Here is an 8779-nt window from a genome sequence, read left to right as displayed (position 1 = left end):
ACAATGATGCCTGAGGTCCCCCAACAGGACCCGGGACAAATGCCTCAGTGCCTTTGGATTTATTGGGTAATGAAGGAATACAGCAGCAATAGCTACCTGGACATCAATTGGCTATCTGCTGCTGCCTCGGACACAGATGAGGAACTTGGGATAGCTAGACTGCCTATGAGTCCCTGATCTCAGACCATCAGAGTGCAAGGCAGTACAGGAGGGCCATTTTATTGATTGAAAATAAATAAAAGGAACAAGATAAGAAAAAAACAAGAATGGAAACAAATCTCTAGAAACCATCCCAGAAATATTCTGTTTTAATGATGCAAGTTTATTTGGTTATATGCATTAGTACCATTGAATTTAAAGATGGTGTGAAAGATCATTGGTTTTCTTCCAAGCAGAAAGCAAAACAGAAGAAAGCCTGTTGTTAGTTCTGGACAGCCTGAGGAAGCCATATTTGGCTCATAGAAGGTAGTTCCGCTAAAAAATTGATCTGTTCAAACCACACTTAGGAACCTTCATCTCTGACACCTTGGGAAAAAGTGAAAGAAAAAAATCATTATGTTGTCTAATTAATGTCCGTGAGTGAATCAGACCACAGGCTTGCTGGCAGGGACACACTAGTGATGACTGCTGCTTCCCTTCATGCCTTTCCTCCCAAAGCCTGACAGATACTGGTGCCCACAGAACTCTGTCCCAGTAGGGGTGATGTGCAGGGACTATCTCCCCACACTTGTGTAGACATCTCCTTGCACATAGGCCAGAAAACCCTTCCTTGTAGAGAGCAGACATCAGACCCCCTTCTACCTCTTGGGAGACACCTCTCTGAAATGACACCTCCAAACATCTTAAGCCCCTGAAATCACCATCACCCTTACTGCTCTCATGGACATGTCCCACTGGACACAGAGCTGGGCAGCGTGGCCTCTGAGTGGCCCACGGAACCATGTCTGGATCTCTGTAAGCATGCTAGCTGAAATGTCTGGCGCTGACATTAGTGTTGCTGTTGACCTTTCTGCCATCTCCCCAGCCCCTTCAACCCATATGGTTACTCAGGCAATCATGTGGCCTAATATGTTGGAAAGAGCATGGATTTGGGGTGACACAGGGGCTCATGCATGCACAACACGGGGCTGCGGCCATTTAGTTATGAGTCCTCAGCGAAAATACCTTTTCTATACTTTAACCCCAGAGCTACACAATGGATAAAAACACTGGTTGCACACTATTTAGGGCACTGCAGATCTAACTCAGTGGCAGAGCACTTACCTTAGGAGCTTGTTTAGAGGTTCTTCCCGGGGAATCCAGATCCTCATATACCCTTGACCAAAGAGTGGGCCTCTTCTATTAGGAAAGACTGTCCTCTTCAATCGAGTACAGCTTGCAAAAGGTACACACGAGCAGTGAGAGAGGAAGTGGACACCTGCTTAGCTCAGCAAATCAGCCGCGTTAATCCTGATGATCAATGGGGTGACAAATATAACAGTTGGATAGCCCTTATCTCCTAGAGTACTTGTCTAGCACACAGGCTCTGAGTTCTATTCCCTGGTACAGGAAGAAACAAAGCAAACAACCTCTTGGAGTTTTCCAGTAGTGATTAGATGGCGTAGCATTTCCTAAAGATGCCTACTCAGAAGCCGTAAGTAGCTAGCCAATAAGCAGTCCATTTCTTCCCCAGACCTTTGTCCCTTCCCTGTTTTTTTTTTTTAAAGATTTATTTATTTATTATGTATACAGAGGAGGGCGCCAGATCTTATTACAGATGGTTGTGAGCCACCATGTGGTTGCTGGGAATTGAACTCAGGACCTCTGGAAGACCAGTCGGTGCTCTTAACCTTTGAGCCATCTCTCCAGCCCCCCTTCCCTGTTTTTGAACTTGTCAAATAACAATTTAAAAACATTTATCTGACCTTCCACTCTGACACCAAGATGTCACCATAACAAATATACTTGAGGCAGGTTTTGAACTACAGAGCAGAGCATTGATTCATTCCTTCATCCAGTATTTCTACTGTAGGTCGGAACACTCTGAGAGCTGTTAGAAAAACAGAAGCGAAGGACAAGGTGTTTACACCCTAGTCGGGGGAGCAATCGGCAAGGTTCCAGAAGTACTGAAGAGAAGCAGGGTCACAGCCTCTTGGGAGATGAGCAACAACCCCTCACCAGAGGCAGAGACAGTGCGGGGATGGGGTATCAGAGCTTAGGCTGCCATCCTAACTGCCTTGTTGTGAATTGATTTTGAAGCCAACGAATGGGCAGCCTTGCACAGAAGGGTGCTATAGACTGTTGTTTGTGAAATATCTGCTCGTCTGCATTTCAGAGACTGGGTGGGGGAAGGGAAGAGCAGAGGCTGCAGGGCCAGTTGGGGAAATTACAGTGACTGCTCATGGTCTTTTGTCAACCACAGTGACAGTGGACTTGAAGGGAATGGCCACCTTAGAGAGGGCCAGGTAGATGCGAGATTCAAAGGAAAGCACTCTGAGGAAGACGTGCAGAGGCAGAAGTCCAGGGTTACAAAGTCACTATGGAAAAGTGCTGAGGAAGTCAGGATCAAAAGGCCACAGAGGGCAGGGTGGAGCTGAGGACTTGGGGAACACTCCTCCTTAAGGGTTAGGAGGCAGGAGAGGCCCGGAGAAGACATTAAGCCACCAGAGAAAAGTCTCTGCAGACACTCACTGCATAACCCACCATTGTGTACTGTGTGACCTTGTGGACCTCACAGTTTTGTCTATGAGGAAAGAAAGGCCTCCCAGATAACTTTAGAGAATTCTGTGGGGAGAGACAGAGGACAGAGAGGGTTACATGGAAGGCAATGGAGAGTGGAGACTCCTGCCAGGGAAAGCTGGTGGCTTTGGGCAGCCAGTGCTGGACAAATACTGCTTGAGAGATGCCTGTGGTAATAGTGTAACTTGGAACTTTGGAACAGACCCTTCCATCTGAGAATGGAGGCAGCCTGGGGCTTCGTCACTCTCTCCCAGGAAAAGACGGTCAGCTGTTCCTCACAGCCAAATCTGTGTGTCACCTGGCCTTTGTCTCCTCCTAAAATTCACTGCCAGAGACACAGCAGTGGGAGAGTGGGTTCTTTCTCTCCCCCTGTTTGTCCAAACTCTAGAAAATTCACTTTCCTTTGCCACTTTCTGTTTCTGATTTCTTTTGGAGTGCAGGGAAACTGAGGCAGTGGACTATGGACTCAAGTGTCAGGTTACAACATGGCTAGAAAGAGGGGCAGGAAAGCTGAGCAAGGCTCTTGTGGTGAGAGGCCACAGGCCACAGGCTCTACCCAGCCTTCCTCCCCGGGGTCTCATCTTTAGGACTTGGCAACATCATCCGGATTGGTCTCTGGCTCCAGAAGGGACCTTGATTGACAGGTAGAAGGAACCACCTCACTTCCAGAAAAAAATTGGCCAACAAGTCGAGATGCTGGCCTTTGTCCCCACTGCAACTGAAGATGCAAGCAAAAGAAGCAACTTCAGGTAGAAATGATGTAGAGCATGTGCAGAGAGGAACCCAGGCTGAGGGAAGGAGGGACTTTCCGCATGAGGCGGTACCCTCTTTTTGTCGCCCTGGATGGAAATGTAGCTCTGCAGATATAGATACACTCCAGCCTCTGGATTTAGGTCAGCATCAAGACAGGGTGAAGTGAGCTGGACTGGAGCAAAGGCAAGAGGAACAGGGCGGAGTCCCTGTATCAGTTTGGGTTTCCATGAGAAAATACCCTGACAGAGGCAGTTCAGAGAAGACGAGTTGATCTTGGCTCACAGTCGCAGGGTGCTGTCCATCATGGCGGGCAAGTCAAGGCAGCAGCAGCCTGAAGCAGCTGGGCATTGCCCCTGGAGTCAGGAAGGAGAGTGGTGAGCGCTCAGGCTCAGCTAGCCTTCTCTTTTCTCTCCCTCAGTTAACCTAATCTAGACAACCCCTGCACAGGCACGCTCAGAGGCAAGCTGAATAATTAATGCCTTATAGGTGCACATGGAGGCTATCTCTCAGGCCATTTCAGATTCTGTCAGGTTAACAACGGAACACTAACCATTACTTTCTCCCATTTTGATTCTTCCCCAAGCCCAGGTAAAAGCGGTTTGAGAAGGAGAAGCACCTAGCTGGGAGATTCCTTGAGAGTGGGGCTCCTGGGAGCGCAGGGCCACCTCTGAGGCCAGGTGGCCCTGCTGGAGGCTCTGTCCTGAGACAAGGACCTCTTTGCCTTCACTGTGGTTGTCCCTGGCCACGTGGTCCACAGGGGAGGAGCCAGCTGTTGGAGAGCGCTGGGAGGGGCAGCAGTAATGAGCGGAGCAAATATGAATTTGGAACGGACACTGTGTCTTCAAAGAAGGAAACAGAAAGAGCAAGCAGTTCTAAAGACCCACCAGCTTGGGTAGATGACTCGGCACCAGCGTGGGACAGAGGAGCCAAAGGCCCCAAGAACGTTTCGACGAGCCTGAAGGTGGGGTTTGGTCTCTGAGGGGATTAGTGGAGAGAGATGAGGGGAGAACCCAGGATGGAGACTAGGTGGGAAAGAAATGCCAAGGTCCATGAAAGATGTCTCAGCAGAGGAGATATGAATGTGTATAACGACTAAATATTAAAAAAAGCAAAGAGCTGGGCAGTGGTGGTGCACGCCTTTAATCCCATCACTTGGAAGGCAGAGACATGCAGATCTCTGAGTTCGAGGCCAGCTTGGTCTACAGAGCAAGTTCCAGGCAGGCTCCAAAGCTACACAGAGAAACCCTGTCTCAAAAAACAAACAAACAAACAAAAAACAAACAAACAAAACAAAAAAGAAATAAAGAACAAGACTTCACATTGGAAGAGGTCATAGGTAAAATTAAAAAAAAAACTTTCTAGATAGCACTATGGTAAAATTTAGGAATATGAACCTAGAGAAAGAAAAGGCAAACAACCCATTCACCCCCCAAAACCAAACCAAACCAACAACAAAAACCTCTCTGAAATGAACTAACCAACAGACAGGAAACCAAAGAATGGTCTGGAAGGATGACTCGGTGGTTAAGAGCACTGGCTGCTCTTGCAGAGACCCCGCTTCTGTTCCCAGCACCTACACTGTGCCTCACAACTATTCCTAACTCCAGTTCTAGGGGATCCTACACCTTTTTCTGTACCTCTGAGGGCAATACAACAACAAAACCCAACATAACAAAACTTCTCAGGCTCTGGTCGTGCACGTTTGTAATCCCAGCACTTGGGAGACTGAGGCAGGAGGTTTGAGAGTTTAAGGTCAGGGTGAGCTCCATAATGAGACCTTGCCTTAAAAAACAAAACAACAGACGACAACAAAACCTCCAAACAAAACCCTAAGCAGCCAAACAAAGATGAACAGCAGCAAAGATCTACTAAGCTACCACAGTAATGAGGGTAAGGAGAGCCTCGGATCGAAATGGCATAAATCAGTAATTACTAATAGAGGTTCCGTTTATGAGGATTCTCACCACTCTGAAAATAATTCGTAGCTAAAGAGGTGTTTATATGGAGGAATTCAAGACAGTGAAGAAGAGTAAAGAAAGAGACCTGACCTGACGTCTGGGAGAAGAGAGATCAGTGCTTAGATGGATGTGTGCCCATCACCAGACAAAAAGACAAGTCACTCAACTGAGGTTGCTAGAAACAGGACCACACAATTACAGGATGCAAGTAATAAGAAATCAAGCCATGAAAATGAGGACATAAATTAATGAAGCAGAGAGTAGTGACATTGAGACATTTAGCCAAACTAAAACAAGGCATTTGCAAAAGTGACCAGGAATAAGTAACATAGAAAGAGAATGGAGGATTGGGAAGGAGCAGGGGCTGACTCACATAACAGATTAGAAAGAGTAAGAGATTAATATAGTAAGGAAGAAGGCAAGACCTTTTAAACCCCTGTGTGATTTGGAGAATATGTACAATATACATAATGTAGTCTACAGCACAGAGCAATGAAAAGAACTAAAAACTAAGGCCATGCCATATGCCCTGGATAAAAGGTCCATATCTGCATTTGCACAGGCTAGTTGCAAGGAGCCAAAATATTTCAGAAAACAGGAAGAGGACTCTGCCTGCTGTGTTTTATGGTGTTGGTTGATATTTGGCTTCAAGATCTGATAAGGTGGTAAAATAAAATTATTGTCTACCTGATTTGGATTTCCTAATTATTAAATATTAACTCCCTGAATCCAAGAGCATATTTTAAAGCATATAATATACAGGTAGATTAACTCTAGAAGTAAATTCATGAACAATCAAGTGCCACTCAAAATCACGAAATCTATTAAAGAAACGGCCATACAGCTGGGGACTCCTTAACTTTGATAAAGTCTATATATCACAAATTTGCTATGAATATATATATATTAATAGGGAGGCCATTCATAACCTTATTTTATGATCTGGAACAAGACACGGTGTTGAGAAAACACAGTTACTTAATATAGTCCAAAGTCTCCTTCAGACATGGGAACGCAACAGAATCAAGAAAATAAAACACCAGCAAAGTCATTAGCCACAAGGATCACTTGTGAAAAATCCAGTGTGCTTTACAGCTAACTAGAAGGCAGAATAGGAGAAACAGGCGCTCCTTTCAGGGCTAAAAAATATGAGTTTGTTTCCTTGGGAAAGGTCTAACAAAGAATGTGAAAAACATTTAATGACAAAATTCTAACTTTTATTAAAGGTGATGAGACTTAGGACGATGTTCATTGCAATACAGGAAATGTAAGTTCTTCCCAAATGAATCCATGCATGAGGGCCACTTTAAGAATAATGAATGGCAGAGTGTGGGAGCACTGGCTTAGCAAACAGGGAGGTGGCTAGTTTTGTGTGTATGTGTGTTTGCCTGCATGTGTGTATGTGCCCCATGTGTGTGCAGTGCCCATGGGGACAGAAGAGGGTGTTGCATCTTTCGGAACTGGAGTTACAGATGGTTCTGAGCTGCCATGTAGGTTCTGGGAACTGAACCCAGGTCTTCTGCAAGAGCAACACGTGCTCTTAACCACTGAGCACCTTAACAAGTGTTGTAAACTGTATGACATAAGAGAGGTCCATTGATTCCTAGGACAATCTTGAAGTAGAAATGAGATTCTCCTGTCACCCACTGATGTACCACAGAGTCTGGTGACAGCAGAGGGTGGCGTGAAGAGTTAGGATAACTTGTGCACAGGTGACATTCTGACCTCCAGAGGTAAATGTGAATGTGAAAGTGATATTGAGAGGGACATTTTGCTGTTGTTATTAGTGGTGATGGTGGTTGGTTCTCTCTCTCTCTCTCTCTCTCTCTCTCTCTCTCTCTCTCTCTCTCTCTCTCTCTCCTCTGTGTGTGTGGCATAAATAAAACACAATAAAATGATGTTTAATAAAGGACCAAGGCAACAGATTGATGGTAGATGTGAAGGTGTTTCAACTTTTAAAACTGAAAGCTGGATGTTGTAGCACAGGCTTGTAATCCCAGCTACGTGGAAGCTGATTCAAGATGATCCAAAGTTTAAAGCCTACCTGGGCTACAGAGTGAGTTCAAGGCCAGCCTGGACAACTCAGAGAGCCTCTGTCTCAAAATACAAAAGGACAGAGCTATATTTCAGTGACAGAGCAACTCCCTAGCATGCGCCCTCTTCTCCCCAGTACTGCAATGAAAATCCAACAAGAAAACTGACCTGGAGGTTTCTAGAACACAGCAGCAACTAGCACAAATCAGGAAGGAAGAGGCAGGAAACAACTGGTCAGAAGTCAAGCGAGCGACCTGAACTCACGGGAACCCAAGAGACACCCAGAGAGATGCTCAACCTCACCAGTGTCCAGAGAAGGGAGACTAAACAAGACGCCATGTCTCAGCCACCTGATCACCAGCCTTAGAAGGCAAGCTGCTACCAAGTGTGATGATGACAAGGAGAGCCAGGGCTCTCAAGTCAGCGGGTGGAACTCCCGCCACAGCCGCCCAGGAAGGACAGACATGTTCTTTCCAGGGAAGTGGCCTAGGTGGCTGGAGCTGCCCCGAAGCTTGAGAGCGGCTGCTTCATCATTCGGAAGTTATTCAACACCCCTGTGGAGTGAGTGAGCCAGAGGAATTCAAGGACAATCACAGGAGGACACTTAGCGAGGATGTCCACAACACGCTGTGTGAGGTTACAGAGAGCTGCCCAACCAACACACCTATCAGCAGCAGGGAATGCAAAAGCAGTAATACTGTTAGCTGGGGGGTTCGTTTGTTTTAGCACTTCTCGTGACCCAAGCATTTCTCAAAGCTCTTCCCGTCATAAAAGCACATTTAATCGTGCAGTGTAAGCGTGCTGGCTGTCTCGTGATCTGTATTGGGGACCTGAGACACAGGGCGATCAGTTTGGATCACACAGCCTAGTAAGTAGCGGAGCTGGTGCCATGGGCTGGCTTAGAATGGGGTACAGTGCCCTTTCCTCATCCACAATATTGCTTTCTGAGGACTTTGCTCACCCTAGGTTAGTCACAGTCTGAAAACATTAATATGGAAAATTCCAGAAGGAAACAGTACGTGCATTTTAATTTACACACCGCCCTGTTACGCTTTTCCTGGGAAGTGAGCCTTGCCACTGTTCAGCTCATTCATACTGAATACACTGCCCAGTATTCATCTATAGCTACCTCTGCCTGTTCTATCACACGGACAGTTATGCTATTAAAACCCTGTGTTCAAGGGACTCTTACTCATTGGCCTAAGGAGTCCTGGCACCGCCACCCTCGGCTCAGCACTTTGTCCACACTGAACTATCTATCCAGCATCATCACAAGATGGAGAAGGTGAGTATAGCACAATAAGACACTTGCTGAG

At 46.3% G+C, this 8779-nt stretch overlaps 1 long non-coding RNA gene across 1 annotated transcript; it reads right to left on the bottom strand.

The window, feature by feature from the left end:
- Positions 1-301: 301 nt before the first annotated feature.
- On the bottom strand, positions 302-7110 carry LOC107402566 (uncharacterized). The gene is made up of 2 exons (XR_001579750.3): positions 1264-7110; positions 302-525 (listed from the first exon to the last, which is right to left on the bottom strand). It is a non-coding gene; the product is annotated as an uncharacterized LOC107402566 (long non-coding RNA).
- Positions 7111-8779: the final 1669 nt, after the last annotated feature.

This window comes from Peromyscus maniculatus, chromosome 3, assembly GCF_049852395.1.
Source record: "Peromyscus maniculatus bairdii isolate BWxNUB_F1_BW_parent chromosome 3, HU_Pman_BW_mat_3.1, whole genome shotgun sequence".
NCBI lineage: Eukaryota > Metazoa > Chordata > Mammalia > Rodentia > Cricetidae > Peromyscus > Peromyscus maniculatus.
This window is presented reverse-complemented; position numbering and strand designations above follow the sequence as displayed.